This window comes from Grus americana, chromosome 5 (assembly GCF_028858705.1).
Source record: "Grus americana isolate bGruAme1 chromosome 5, bGruAme1.mat, whole genome shotgun sequence".
NCBI lineage: Eukaryota > Metazoa > Chordata > Aves > Gruiformes > Gruidae > Grus > Grus americana.
In genome coordinates, this window is record NC_072856.1 from 21,308,313 (window position 1) to 21,323,660 (window position 15,348).

Consider the following 15,348-nt stretch of genomic DNA (forward strand, 5'->3'; position numbering starts at 1 on the left):
TTGAATGGCTCATACTGTATATATGCATTGCTACTTTCACAATGCTCTTTAAAATTGCTCAGTCACTAGAAACTGAGGAGTAATGATGTCAGTTGATGTCAAAGGGCAATGGATTTAAGCCTCAGGACTTCTCTGGTAAAGGATTTTTACTCAAGCAAGAGCATGTTGCAAAAATGGCTAGATCACCAGTATATGCAGTAGCTCATTACCTCTTCAGACCTGTCTGTTACCTGGCAGAGTGGATGATTCATGCCTTCTCAACCCCTTAAACCATTATTTTGAAGTGTAAGCCTTGTACTAGATTTTACAGCAATATTATTCCATTTAAGTAAAAGTGTAAGCAGTTATCTTGACTAACGTTGTTGTTACTAATTAAGCAAGCATTCCCCCTATTCAGTGAGTTAACAGGTAGTCACTGAGAAAACAACAGGATAGTTGAAACAATCTCATATCATTGTAAATGCAACCCAGTGTGGTCATGCTCTGGGTGAAACCTACCTTGCTCCTGTTAAGCCTTGTATCTACCTCTTGAAAACAGTGAATTCTGTATTGTCATCTGCATACTCCTGTGGAAACTTACTGTGACAGTCATTCTGTGTGTGAAATCCACTGAGGAGTTATGAAAGACTTATGAGGAAGATGAATCAGGTTGTTACTATTGCTCATTATAAAGCTATCTTCCTGTTTAAATTAGCTTTAATTTCCTTGGAGATTATTTTGTTTTCTGATGTGTCTTACACAGTTATATCAGGAAGCATTTATTGTATATAACTGATGGCTCTATTCATATACTTCAAACAGTCACTTCTGACTGTCTCAAAATAAATAGTGCTTTTTCCAGTGTAGTATAAGTGCTTCAGGCTTCATTGTGTCTGTATTGTTTCCCAAACCAGGATGAAAAATGGGAGTTAATGCAGCAGCAACAACAACCCTTTTTTGTTTAACTTTGGTCTTTTAGTTTCTGCATCTTACTTCCTAAAAGGTAAGGATTTGGCATCCTTGTGTTCCATTATTATTTGAATATGTAAGGTTACAGCATAGAGGAAGATTAAGGCAATAAAATGAAAATAAAATACTCTTAGCATAAAAATAGAGGCATCTTCCTGCCTGATTTAGCTAGGACAGTTCATGAAATCTTTCAGATTTGCTCAGACCTGGTTTGGCTTTCTGGTTCAAATTGTTGCAAGCCTGTGATTTGCCCTGTGTCTTGTTTAATGACTTGTGTGTAATTACGCTTCTTTTAATGATATTGCATGGAGATCAGTGTGTGCTTCTTACTCTTCTGCTGTAAGCTAAAGCAGTAATGAGAACTTAACTTTGCGTTGTGTTTTGCTAGTAGCATCTTTCAGAATTACTCTTGCATAGATTAGTCTAGGCTTAGTGTTTAATTCATCTTTTTCCATTGGGGAGGGGAACTTTTTCTGCATTTTTGTCTTCTCTAAATTGGTAAGTACCTTGCAAAATGAGATAGGATTCCCTTTAGTTCATCTTTCTGGCTGTAGCTTAAGTACTGTAATTCTGATTCTAGGGCCTTCTCATTCTAGATACCTTCTGAGTGGTGTGGGTGCTTTCCTGTGATTGTTGCAATACAGTCATCCAGAGTAAGAGAACCAAATCTTGCCTAGCTGTGGTTGAATACATTTTCTCACTCATGTCTCATGAGATTCAACTTACCTGTTTGCTTATGTAAAGTTTATCTCTGAATGTCTCACTGCTTTAGTCTGTGAATGATAATTAGGTAAATTGGTGGTTGATTCTCAAGGGCAAAATAGAGATACTTCATGTTTGCAGATAGAACCTGTTAATTACAGATCTGTTGGAACTGCTTTTGAAGTCTACTATGTGCTACTCTTCCTGTCTTGACTGGGGGTTGGGGTGTTCTTCCCTTCCCCTCTTATCTACACCAATTACCTGTCAAAGGTTGTCACAATTTCATCTTGGGTAATAAATACCTGGTTCTTTTGCCAGGGCTCTGAAGCCTGACTGCATACATTGCAAATAAAACCTGCTTCTCCGTACACCAAACATAACTGTTTGGAAAAATCTCTTTTCTGTTTTTTTCATATGAAGGATACAAAGTGACTGTCGTCTTCTGGTTCTTTTATCAGACAATGGCAAAAGATCACAAGCCTACTGACTCATGTCTGCTAAAACACGAGTGACCTTGTTTCTGTGGTGGTAGTTCTCCAGAGCACCTTTCCTGCTATATTCTTAGAAACACGCGTTAGTGCTGTATTTGTTAAAAAGCGTTCTGTAGTCACTGCTAAACCATTATTCTGAAGTGTGCTTTCAAATGAGAAGGGTTCTGCTTTGGAGTGAGCCGTAGTGGACTGTGCATATTGATCAGCTAGCATTCTAATGAGAAAAGGTAGTAACTAGGAATTGTGAGATGTTCATAGGACAACAGGGTCCTATTTTTCTCTGTAGTCCTTCAGAATTAAGTAGCTTGAAAAATGAAAGGGCTGAGGAAGTGTGCAGCACTTTTAATGCTGGTATTGTGCATGTCTAGTTTGAAGTACTCTAAAGACAAGTCTCTGAACTAAGGAAGTGGTGGGTGACTTCCTGATAACTAAATTGTTTCAAATGTTATTTACATGATTCATACAGAATTGATATTGATTGCTATGTGTAAGCACTTAAGACAATTTTTAACTAAGCTGTATAAATAAATGTATATATACACGCTTGTGTGTGCACACAACGGGTAGGATGTATTCTCTTCGTAACATGGCTATCTGCAGTGTGCATGGTGCATTTCTTAATTGCACTGAACTGTAGAATACTAGGAAGAAAAGATGTATTAGTGCATGTGGGTACGGCCCATTCTGAAGCACTTCAGTAAATATAAAATGTTTTTAAGCTCCTGTCTCTGCATGTGTAGACACTTGTCAGTGGTCTCTGGCCAGCCTGAGTGTAATTTGACAGGAGGAAGAGCTGGTGCCTCTGCTTTCTGAGGTCAGCTTCAACCTTTGTCAAAGACTTCTCTGCTTCTCTCATAGTCCAACTACTTGATATATTTGAGCTTTTTTGCTGACATGTTTATAGCTTCTCAGAAACCGAGGCAAGAATTTGTATTTGTGATTGAATCAACACTTTCCGCTTCAGCCAAAAGTGGTTCATTTGTAAAGTTGTACTGATGCTGTTAATCTATTAACTACTATGCTTCTGCATGCTGCATTGTTTTCAATGGTGAGATCTAGCTGTTTCAGCAACTGTCACCAGTACTATTCTCAAGAACACACAGATTTACTGCAGCTCTGAATTTGGTGTTGCATAGATGTAAACCATCATAACACCCTGTGTGAGAAAGGTAGGGTGTCTCTAATGTGGTGGAACAAACTTCCAGCTGCTCTAAGGAGTGGTCTAATGCATCCTGAAAACAGTCCAGAGAAAGTAAACTCATCTGGGTGATTACCTGCTGTTCATTAGGAGCCTCCTGGTCTCTGCTGGAGGAATAAATTGCCCTTGACTTCGCATTAAGTTCAGAGAACAGTGGCTACAGATAGCGCATGCAGAACCTCCTGCTGCCAGCTATTCCAGTGTCTGAGCTGAGCAGGCTGCACAGAAAGGTCTTTGCAGATGACTCAGCTCTGAGGGAAGCTTTCTTCATATGGTAGGCATTCCTAGTGGGAGTCTCCAATTATGATGTAGAATGGAGTATCTTAGAAAAAGACTTTCATTGTAAAACCAGGTACAGGTTAGTGGTTATGTTAAGCTTGAATTTGCCTATGAGGGTGCCTGATGCTCTTTCATCTGAGCTATTCTCCAATATCCTTTTCTGTCCTATGAGAAGGTATGGACTATGTTGTAAATGACTAAGTAACCAGTTCCTTCAGTGAGAGGAATGGCTGCTGCTTCGAAGAGCGTTCTCGTGCCAAGTGTCTGGAGAGTAATAAGGGAAGTGGTGTTGGGTTAGTGTAACAGATTCATACAGAAACTAGATCAGTTACACTGAAACATATTTAATAGGAGCAAGAAATTAATGTTCAGACGTGCAAAGTCTGTTACCAAAAGGTTATAGGTAGGCAACAGAGTCAAATAGGAAGAACATCTTTATTGCACATGTCAAGATACTGGCTTGAAAGAAAGAAAGCAGATAAATCAGGAAGTTAAACTTCAAGGGTAGGGGGAAGGGAGTTTGGAGTTCTTAAGCAAGCTCTTGTTTCTCTTTTTGGTCATTGCAACACTTAAATGAGCTAGAAAAAGGTCAAATCTTTCTAGCTGACTAACTGCCTGCAAAATAACAGACTGCTATAGACAAGAACCTCTGAATGGCATTGTGCTTGTGGGAGAACTTTCTTCAAATAGTTCATGACCATGATGCCTGTGTCAGGTTAATCATGAGGGAAAAAGACGAAGTTGTGAGTTGCGCTAGTAGAAAGAAGCAGGATGCACAGTAATTGAATCCTCTGAATAAGTTGTTATGAAGTCAGAATTTATACTGATGGTGTGGGCTGAGTATTATGTACTGAAATCTGACCCTTTGGAATGTGAAGATTCAAACTCATGATTGCTGCTGGACAAAAATTACAAGTTCATTAGTTTTCTATTGACATCAGTTGTCTTAAGAGATGACTTCTGTCTAGACTTGCTATGAGGACTGCAGATTTTAGTCTTCACTTACATGTAACAAAAGATACAGACTCGAATATGGTATGTTTGAAAGGGTAATCAGTTAATTTTTAAGATTATTTTTGAGACTGTTACGACACCCAACCATATATATATATCGTCAAGGTATTACACAGGCTCTGATCTGACTGTAGGACCTAATATGACCTCTGGACTTTTGATTTGCTCCAGCTTTGATCCAAACTAGTATGTCTCTGCTTGAATACTGCTACCTCTGACAATCTATGTATGGTCTCATAACAAAAAAGTATTTTTGACCTCGGAGTGGAAAAGGGTAATGGGGCAAGAATGATTTTTTTTAATTATTTATAAACAATGGCCTTGATCTGCTCTTAATGTTTTAGAAACTCAAAAATAAGCATAACTTTTCTATTAACTACAGCTTTTCTGATGAGAAATAAAGGTTTGTTACTAAGCTGACAGGCATTTATTAGGACTTCAGCTTGCTGAATATATGTGTAGGGATTGCTCACTGCTTTGCTGCTGCCATAGCAGCTTCTGTAGTGGGTGTGGATGGAATTGAAATACTGCAGTGACTATACTGTATGTATAGTACTTGAACTTTGAAACAAACTACTCTTACTGTAAGAAGTGGAGAAAGCAGAATCTATGTCAATACTGCCTAATACTCTTTGTTACAAGAGATTCGTATCCCTTTTGAATAAGAGCTGTATCAGGATAATTTCTTGCAGAACTTAAGGAAAAGGAACAGTGATAGAGATGAGGTTTTCCTACACCCAAAAGATGATAATTACAAATAGAGTGACAGATAAATAATTCCATCTTTGAATTATTTTTACAGTACAAGTAGCTCTTGGTTTCTGTGTGTTAAGAATCCTGGCAGTGTTTTATTTGGCATTCTCTTTTGCCTGATGTCTCATGGAAGATTTCACAGAAATTACATTTGGGACTGTGCAAAGATAGAATGCACTATTATTAGAACCGCAAAAATCATACACTCAAGTATTTATGAAGTAAATGTTTCTTTTTCATGGATGTTAGAAGCTCAGTAGAGAAAAAGGCTGATAAGTAAAAGCATGTATGTCTAAAGCAATTCAGAACATCTCTTCTGCAAATCTGTGTAACAAAGACTGGAATTTCACTTCATTCCAACTGCTATTCCTTTGCCTGTGGTGAACATTATTAAAAGCTGTCAATATAACTAGATCTGGATAAATTATCTTACTAGTAGCAATCAAAAAAGCACACCATTTTAGTAGTCCAATTTGTAATTGATAATAGGTCTAAAATTCAGAAGTGGCATATATTGTGTAAATCAAGGCAGTAGATCTAACTGAAATAAAAGGTGTTCTTACCCCATATCTGAAGAGTTAAATGATAAAGAAAAAAGGTTTTATGGTTTCTGTCTTCAGCTTACTAGCTACCCATACAACTGCAGTGCCTTGCATCTGAAAACAGATTTTTGCAAAAGCAAAAATTAAGTACATCCCACATCGACAGTATGATGCATCACACTTACCTTTTTCTTGGATATCACTTAGTATACTGCAATTTAAATTTCGTTTGCAACAATGACAAACTAGGTCAGAACTACCTAGTTTATTTCTAGTAGTAATGTGAAATACAACTAACTTCTAAGCACTGATTGGGAGTTCTCTAGCAATGCAAAACTCATCTACTGCTGAGCCTTTAGACTCCTTGTAGTCTTGTTTCCGTAGGTGGGTGTTTTTGTTTTTTTTTCAGCACCTCTAACCCACTTAAGCATGCTAGATCAGCTCGAACTCTGGGTCTGTCACATGCTATGCGAATAGCTCAGTTTATCTTTGAGTTATATACAGCGTCATTCCAGATGCTGTTCTATTTCTGCTCCCTCCCCTTGCCCACTTCTTGAAAACTGGCAAAATGATAGAAATCCAAATACGGTGTATTTTTTTCCTCTCTGGGATACTGAGTCATGCCTGTTTAAGAAGAAAAAGGCCTGTCTGCTGCAACAGGAGTAAGAAATGGCATCTGAGCAGTGAGAAGAGGCTTGCTTGAGATCTGATGTCCAAGATGATGCTGAACACTTTTAAGGGGTGGCGAAGTCCCCAGATTTCCAGCCCCCATGGCTGTCAATGCTCAGCATGAGTCTTAATTTGCAGGGTCCTCATGCCCTGCAGAAGTTGAGGCTCAGCAAAGTTCAATATCTCCTTTGGAAGAGATTTTTTGAAGCCAACACTTCAAAACCTGAGCTACACAGCCAAGTTGCATTGTAACCCGAAGGGAAAACATGACCACTTGTCCCATCCCATGTGACTTGTGTTTTTTTCCACTATGGCTTTCTACCCACTTTCTAAGGATTTAAAATACTCTAAAACACTTCCTATAATATATTTTTCTACTGTCACTGTCTTTAAAGGAAGACATTTGTTCAAAGATACAGACTTGTTTGTAATAGATTACAGGTGTTAAATAAAAATATGAATGCTTAAATGGGTTTGAGATTAAAGCTTTTGTTATTTTATTAAGTTTTACAACTGTTTACAATGTCAGTGAATCAATAGTGGTGGCATGTTCTCAAACAGCTGTTAATATATTAAAATGCATAATCACCCTTTCAAAAAAAAAAAAAACAGGAAAAAATGCCCCCTTTTAATAGATTTGAGCACAGGTACTAAACAGCATAGTAAAACTTCTCAATTACACATATCATCCATCACACTGTAATCACTAATACAAATCTATGACTATTGTGGCCATGAAAGAATAAGGAAGGAGAAGCTGGACAATTTTATCTTACAAGAAAAGTTTTTAAATTCTTAATGATGAAATACACAAGAATAATCTTACTAGTATGGACTAACTCCATATTAAAAAAAAATAAATAGAAAAACCCAATCAAAACAAAAATCAGTAGTCTTGGCTGTAGTACTGGAATTCTGTCGGGAATTTGTAATGCTCCCTGTGCCCTTAAAACTCTCTAACAAGTCATTAAACTGAGATATAGTCAGAATTGGGCACGTTTTTATTCGTGAAACATTTGTTGTAGAAAATGCATTTGAATGATGACACTTTTTTGTAAATTACTGATACTGTGTTGTTGACGTAAGACTAGCTTGCATTTTTAACATCAAAAACTTAGATTGTCTGTACCTATCCATTAATAATTTCTCATATTTATTTAGTTTGAAAGAAGTGACTTAATTTTTTTTATATATTTGAGAAAGCAGCATTTCTGAGCTGCAGTAGGTAGATCTAGAGTGTTCCTCTAGAGGAACCTGCCTCTCCGATGGTTATCAGGAAAGCCTAGGGAAATAGCTGGCTTATGTAGCCATATAGTTATGGTAACTAAAATTGAATGATACAGGTAGTCCTTTATAAAAAAAAAAATATTTGGGCTTTCTTTCCCTAAAATACTCCTTACTCCCATTCCACCAGCCTTTTGATGATACACTGACTTAGTATCTATGCTGGGAAAGGCAAGACAAAGACCAGCTTCATAGTTAGACTTGCGAATTTACTAGTCAGAAGAACAATAAACACAAATGAATTTTAAGTTATATTCTTTGACACTGGACTTTAGTTACATAGGTAGCAGTATTGCATTTCTTTCTCAGGCAGGTCAACTTGCCCCTTACTGTTCTACTTACCTGTTAGACCAGTAAATGATAACTTTGTAGGATGTAAAATCCAAAGTAAAGGCAAGAACCATAAAGCATTTAAATGACAAAAAGACAGAACTTCAAACTGAGAAAGGTAACATCTAGAAGCAGTGACAAGAAAAATGCTAAGGAATTAAGTAACTATCCTATGACTTCTTAAGTAGCACAATACAAATGAAGTGCCTCAGATGCATATCAGTGCTGACTAATCTTTTATTTTTTTTTAATTTATGTTCCATTTCTATTATTAGATTAGCTTCCCAGGCACAGCCTTATTTGTAACACTGTATCTCATAGACTTGTGAGGCACAACTTCCCTGAAGGGATGCACCCATGAGTGCTGAGGGAGCTGGCAGATGTCATCTTTGAAAGGTCATGGAGCACAGGAGCGGTGCCTGAGGACTGGAGGAAAGCCAATGTCACTTTAGCCTTCAAAAATGGCAAGAAGGAGGACCCAGGAAACTACAGTCCAGTCAGCCTCACCTCCATCTCTGGAAAGGTGATGGAACAGCTCATTCTGAGGGTAATCTCTAAGCATGTGGAGGAAAAGAAGGTTATCAGGAGTGGTCAACATGGATTCACCAAGGGGAAATCATGCCTGACCAATCTGACAGCCATCTCTGATGGCTTGACTGGCTGGGTGATGAAAGGAGAGCAGTGCGTATTGTCTACCTCAATTTCAGTAAGCCTTTTGACACTGTCTCCCATAACATCCTCATAGGCAAGCTCAGGAAATGTGGGTTAGCTGAGTGGACAGTGAGGTGGGCTGAGAACTGGCTGAAGGACAGAGCTCAGAGGGTTGTGCTAAGGGAGGCTGTGCTAGTTAGAGGCCTGTAGCTAGTGGTGTGCCCCAGGGGCCAGTACTGAGTCTGGTCTTGTTCAATGTATTCATCAATGACCTGGATGAAGGGACAGAGTGTACCTTCAGCAGATTTGCTGATGATACAAAACTGGGAGGAATGGCTGATACAGCAGAAGGCTGTGCTGCCATTCAGTGAGACCTGGATGGGCTGGAGAGTTGGGTGGAGGGGAACCCAGTGAAGTTCAACAAAGACAACTGTAGGGTCCTGCACCTGGGGAGGAAAAACCCCATAAACCAGTACAGGTTAGGGCTTGACCAGTTGGAAAGTGGTGCTGCAGAGAAGGACCTGGGAGTCCTGGTGGACAAGAAGTTAATCATGAGCCAGCAATGTGACCTTGTGGCCCAGAAGGCCAGTGGTATCCTGGGGTTCATTAAGAAGACTGTGGCCAGCAGGTCAAGGGAGGTTCTCCTCCTCCTCTACTCTGCCCTGGTGAGGCCACATTTGGAGTACTATGTCCAGGTCAGAGCTCCCCAGTTCAAGAAAGACAAGGAACAACAGGAGATAGTCCAGCGAAGGGCTACAAAGATGATTAGGGGACTGGAGCATCTCTGTTATGAGGAAAGGCTGATACCTGTGTTTGTTTAGCCTGGAGAAGAGAAGACTGAGAGAGGATATCATCAATACATATAAATAATCTAAAGGGTGGGTGTCAAGAGGATGGGACCAGCTGCTTTTCAGTGGTGCCCAGTGACAGGACAATGGGCAACTGGCACAAACTGGAACACAGGAAGTTCCATCTGGACATGAGGAAAAACTACTTTACTTTGAGGGTGTAAGAGCACTGGAACAGGTTGCCCAGAGAGGCTGTGGAGTCTCCTTCCCTGGAAATACTCAAAACCCACCTGAACACAATCCCATGCAACCTGCTCTAGGTGATCCTGCTTTAGCAGGGAGTTGGACTAGGTGATCTCCAGAGGTCCCTTCCAACCCCTGCCATTGTGTGATTCTGTAAGCATCACTTGACTCATCTGTTTTACTGTGAAATACAGCTTGTGCTCTAAATTGATTAGGTGAATGGTCTGTTGCAAATAATCTACATCCTGTAGAAGGGGATATCAGAATATATGCAAAAGAGGGAAAATGCAAATTTATTAATTTAGCTGAAATCAAACACTTATTTCAGAATAAGTGACTTGCAAATGCTTCATATCTTGTTCTCTACTGTGCAGTTCTTTGTTTGAAAAAGAAAATTAACTTTTCTATCATCTATTGTAGTAAAAAAATCTTTGATACAATAATATAGGAAAGAACACCAATGCAGACAAGAGACAAGTGATTTAAAACAGATGTGAAATTCCCTCTATGTAGAAAATTATAGGCATTGGTGATGACATTAGATGCATATGACTAATCACAGTTAATGCTTGCTGTTGCCAATTAGCTTTATTAGCACAAGCAATTTGAACACAGGATGACATTACTTTAATTACAGTAAGCAGCTTGTTCATTTATTGAGTAGTGTGCATTTAGAAAAGGGTTATTCTATCTGCAAATTAATCATGACCTTCTTTATCATTAGAAATTCAGGAACACTGAGGAAAAAAGACTTTACCATACAAACAGAAAAAAAAAAATGGGTGATGAAAGTCTGGCAGTAATTTTAGTATTTTACTACTATTTTATTTTTTGATAAAAAGACAAAAACTATTGTATGATTTCTGTCTGAAAGCTGTACATCAGTGAGACAAAATTGCTGCCATTAGAGTTAAGGTAAGACACTATGACCATTAGGCGGTAGCAACGCAAAAGAAATCTTGTGAAGGTGTAGAGCAAAAATAAGGCTAAACTTATCTAGAAAAAAAACCAACCCACACTCCAAGCTGCACAAGAAACACAGAACTTATTTTCTCCTTTTTTATCATATGAAGATATGTTTGTTGATCTGTGGCACAGGTATCAATTTTTCATACAAATTTGCACATGAGAGTACAATCTTCAAAGGGTGGAATATGCATAATTTCATTAGTAAAATGCAAAAAGAGTCATTGTGCAAGTATGTTTACTCAGAAATGCTATAGCAAATGCAACAGAGCTGCAACTATAAGTTGATTTCATTTGTACCACCACATTTACTCATGAAACTATTGCTGCAGAAATGTCAAAATCATGTTGATGTTTTGGAAACAAAAATTCAAAATAAGGTTGTTTTTCTTTGTGGATTTCTCCTAGGTCTTTATTATATACCAGAAAATGTTACTTCTTAATTCAAAAGATAATAGATTCAAAAGACATAACTTACCTTTCCTACATTTTAAGTCTGTAGATAATTTGAGCTTGAATCAGGAATCATATTCTCCATGTTTTACAATAACTATTTGCAACCTTTCTTTTAAGCCATCTGTTGCAAATCTTGTTTCGGACAAGATATCCACTGTTCAAATTTGAATTTTGAGGAGTCTTAAAGAATGACAGAGTCCTTAGTACTTGTTGGCTTCTGTACTGTTGTTTTTCTTCTCTTTTGTTCATCCACAATTCCAGTAGAAACAGTACCACTAGCGAAAGTAAGCACAATTGTCAGGTAAGGTAGGTTGGGTGACTTACATTTTGGTTTCCCTGCTGCCTCTGTCCACAAATGTCCTGTAAACTGTCCTTAAAATGAAAATATATGCTCAGGTTATGTCACTGTTTTCCACCACATCTAGCTGTGTGCAGGGTCCCATGTCTGTCTTTCAGTCCCAGGACATATGCAACTCAAAATTTCCACCAGCTGCTGACAAAACTTATTTTACCAGCCTAAGTTTCTTTTCAGTAGCGTAGGTAGCTTTATTATACCAAGATGAAGGTTTAAGTCTCCTGATACCTATGTCCACAGAAGAATTTTGCTGGTGGAGCATACTGATACTGTATATTGCTACCATTTGTTATAAGCCATTACACTAAGCAGGCTGATTGATCCTCAACCTCAGGGATCTAGCTTTCAAGCCTACCGTTGGCAACAGTCATCAATGATATAATACGAATTGTTTTAAAATGCACTTGAAACAGTCTTTTAAACTTACCTTAGTTAAAAAGTAACTAACTGATCTTTCTCCATAACCTGATACAAGTAGAAATCTCCAGCATGCATGAACTCCTATAAAGTATCTCCCTGAAAAAGCAACAAACCCTTAATTCTCTTCTAGCTTTACATCCATTTTTGACTTATCTGAATGCATTCAGCATTCAAAAGCTTTGTAAATACAGTTACAGTTGCCTGGACAACATGCTCTGCACTTTCAGAATGACAAGGGTATATATCAATAGTTGAAACTGCTGAACACACAGAGTCAGGAGGTTTGAAGTGTACAGTCTTCATAGCAAGCAGCTTAAAGTAGTCCCAGGAACTGAATCAACTGCAAACATAATTCAAACATGCTGCCCAAAAATAAACCCAAGAAAATAATTTAAATTATTAAATGCTTATATGAATGTTCAGCTTTGTGATGTGTTTGATCTCACACTACATTTTGTTAGTCATCTGTCCATGGTCCAGTTTCTTCTTGGCACGTAATGACCTTCTTTCCTCCTTTCTGGAGCAACAATTTTTTGCGGCAGACTGTCACAACTTATTCCCAGGAAGAGTACATTTCCATTCAGAATGGAGGCTCCCTTCTTATTTCTATGCTGAAGATTGTGCTGTGGAGCTCTTTAGCGATATGTACAAATGTATTAAAGGTCTATATAAATATACATAGCAATGATCCAAGGGAAATCTTAGGATTTCAAGAAATGGTAGCATTTGGCAACTTGTCTCTGGCTTGTCAGGTGCTTCCTGATATTTTTAGGTTTGCTTGGTGGGGCGGAGGATTTTTGTTTGTTGTTCATTAAGGTCACAGTCTGAAAGTTTCTTTCCTTTGGGTGCACACAGTGTGCAATATTGCCTGAAACATTATGGTGCTTGTCAAAGACCAGGATCACAGCAACATTCTATGAGAACAGCATTAAAATAGTTGGGAGACAAGGATGAGGTTGAAGAGAAAACACTTTATCTCCCTGGCTGCACAGAGTCATTTTTATTATTCACAAATTCTTTGAATTAACTGGTACATGAAAACAATGCTGTGTTTTAAACATAATACCATGTCTGCATCTTGAAGGATACAAAAAAATGCAAGGCATATTTAACAATGACACACCTATATTAGCAAACATGGATGAGCAGTAAATTTTCTGTTGTTGTGTTGGTCTTTTGAGAAGCAATGAAGATACCATTGAATTGACACTGAGCAATTTTGATTTTGTTCTGGATTTCCCACATTTCTGCTGGGCTACAGGGATTGTTGCCAAAAAAAAAAAAAAAAAGGAGGACTTTGTCAAATGTTCTTTGAGAGCAAAGCCCAAAGGAGAATGAAGTAGCATTTCAGGCTCAGCAGTGTATAAGCCATTTTAACAGTAAAGGGCAGCCATTGTCTGCAGAGAAGAAAAATGTGGAACAGCCCATTCGTTTCAACAGATTTTCTTCACTGACTGTGAGCATCCCAAACTGATGAAACTCAGCTTGGCACAATAGCTCTGAGAGGATAAAACAGTTCTATAGAAAAATATTCATCTCCCCCGCTCCCATTCTTGTGACATACCACTATTCTAAGCAATCTCATTCACAGAAGGATTTACATCATGTTGTTAAACCATGAAGATGCCATACTGTGTGTGTGAGGAACCCACTGAACCCATGATGCCAAAGTTGCATTACTACAGCATTCCCCACCCTTCCCCCATAGACTATGCACTATTATTTTGATCAGATGGGGGGGGGGAGGCAAGAAAGGAAGGGACAACTATCCCACCATAGTTAAAGCTGTTCCTGAATCTATGGATTTAGGAAAAAGACCTACCAATATTTTTGATATTTTGTGACAAGTTATGATTAAAAGTGCTTTTACTATGCAACTGGTATTTTGTTCTGATATGCTACTGGAACCATTCCAAGCAAACTTTATTCTCTGTCCCTGCTGATGGCTCTTCCCATAATGTTGCCAGCTACTGTATTCAGGTTGGTGGTTGGGCCCTCCCTCTGCATTTGGCTAGTTTTGGATTTAGATATCCCTGTTTCCTAAGCATGGGGAACAGACTCACACCATGCTAGTCCTGGCCTTATACCATAACTATTTGATATGCCCCTAGAAAATTTCTAATTCTTATCAGATTGCTTTGCACAGGCTGTAGGGTTCTTTCAAAGATAGCAGGTAACTTTTGATCCCCAGATTTAGGCTGACGGAAAGAAATAATGTAGAAATGATAGAATTATTTTCTGTGTTTGTTTCATCTTCTGAGATAGTCAGCAGCATCCTAGTCAATATGGACCATATGCAAATCTTATTTCTATAATGGATGCATTTTCTGATGCTGACCTACCCAAAATACTTACATTAGAGAGTCACAAATGCTTTTTACTCAATCACACCTAGCCATATTGCTCATGGAATTAATAAGGAGCATTAAGCATAAGTATAATTTTAGTAGGGCCTGTTGCGATAGGACAAGGGGTAATGGTTTTAAACTAAAAGAGAATAGATTCAAACTAGATATAAGGAAGAAGTTCGTTATGATGAGGCTGGTGAAACACGGGAACAGGTTGCCCAGAGAGGTGGTAGATGCCCCATCCCTGGAAACATTCAAAGTCAGGTTGGATGGGGCTCTGAGCAACCTGATCTAGTTGAAGATGTCCCTGTTCATTGCAGGGGGATGTTGGACTAGATGACCTTTAAAGGTCCCTTCCAACCCAAACCATTCTATGATTCTATATTTCCGTAATACTGCTGATTCTTATATTTCCTTCATGCTGATCTTTCCAGAGTCTTCTACCATCCTCTATTTTATTTATGCAATTTTCTTTAGCTACATTCTTAAAGTAAAAATCTAAATAAGCTTGTGAGGTTCAGAACAGTCTGAAATACTGTGTCTTGACCCAGTTTTCATGCAGAGCAGCAGGAACACTTCCAAAATGCAAGCACAGAGTAAACAAAAATATGTAACTCAGTCTCAAAATGTTGTGAAGAGAAGAGCTTAAACTCAACGCATCTAGGTATTGTTCAGAAAAACTGAGTTATTCTCAATAAAAGGTAGTGGCAGCAACATCAGAGAAGATCAGGAGCCAGAAACGGCATATACGGAATTGGAGCCTTCTGCATTGAAAAAAGTGACTGAGAACATGAGGAAGGAAATTGTGAGGGCACCATCCCTGGAAGTGTTCAAGACCAGGTTGGATGAGGCTTTGGGCAACGTAGTCTAGTGGAGGGTGTTCCTGCCCGTAGCAGGGGGGTTGGAACTAG